Below are 1,175 nucleotides of genomic sequence, written 5' to 3' on the forward strand. Positions count from 1 at the left end.
GGCAGGGGCAAAGGCACCGACGCATGGACAGGGGAAGGCGAAGTGTGTCGGCCAGTACACTGAAGCCTGACAGTGACAAGAACGTGTGTATCTGCGCTTTTTTTCTGCTTAGACGCTGACGCTGACTGCAACTGACGTCTGGCTGTCTGATGACTCGGAATGAGTACGGGACCTCTGAGAGCAAAGGAACAGAATCAGATGTTTTCCGTGATGATAGAACGCAGAGAAGGGGAGTCAGCATTTGAGCGACAATATTTTTTTTCTTTTCTTTTAGCAGTGAAGCAACGGGCGGGCGAGGGCCACTGCTGATCGAGACAAAGGGAGCGTGTTTGCAACCATCAGTAATAGGAGGAATAAAGCATAAATATTGATGTTTTGCTGGTTACCGAGAATGTGTAATCTGATATAGGATGTGTGTCATAATGGGTATGCAAATAATACGTAATGGTATGGGGTATGTAAAAATATCGACTGATCGGAAATGTAGTTGCTTGTCAGTGACAAGAAAGGAGCAGACAGACATGTGTACGGAAAGATGGGAAACACAACCGAAGAAAAGATAAAACTTTCACCGCCAAAGATTTCGTCGAACGTGATTGTTTTTTGCGTTAATTTGAGGGTGAGGAAGAGGAGGCGGCGGTGGGGCACGTTGCAGACCAGGGTTGTCATGCAATGAGAATGACATGCACACGAAGTAGGCCAGCGAACGTAGGCTTATCAACGTGCCCTGGTGTCATAGGAGATGGGAGGAGGGAAGGGGAGGGAGAGAGGAGGGGAGGAAGGGGCTAGAAGTAGGTCACGACGCGCGGCGAGCTCAGCCTGGGGGAGGGAGGGAGAGGAGGAGGGAGAAGGAGGGAAAGGGAGGGGGTGGGTGGGCCGTGGGATATCAGGGAAGGGGAGAGGAGAGTATCCAAGGTCAGGTACGCCGGCTATTTTAAGCTTGACCCAACCGTTGCTTGTGATAGCAGAGGGGAGAGGGAGTGAGGGAGGGAAGGAGAGGGGAGAGGAGGAAAACAATAATAGCCAAGAGCAGCGAAGGAAAACCGCTAGTGTGTTTTATCCTATTAGCCATTCCCTTTATATAATGCTAACCTACTTACCATTATCCCCCACCCTACGCCCGCTCCCACCTTCTCCACCGCGAATATATGATGAAGCTTCGAAACTTGACGGAT

Source organism: Penaeus monodon, chromosome 19 (genome assembly GCF_015228065.2).
Source record: "Penaeus monodon isolate SGIC_2016 chromosome 19, NSTDA_Pmon_1, whole genome shotgun sequence".
Classification (NCBI taxonomy): Eukaryota; Metazoa; Arthropoda; class Malacostraca; order Decapoda; family Penaeidae; genus Penaeus; species Penaeus monodon.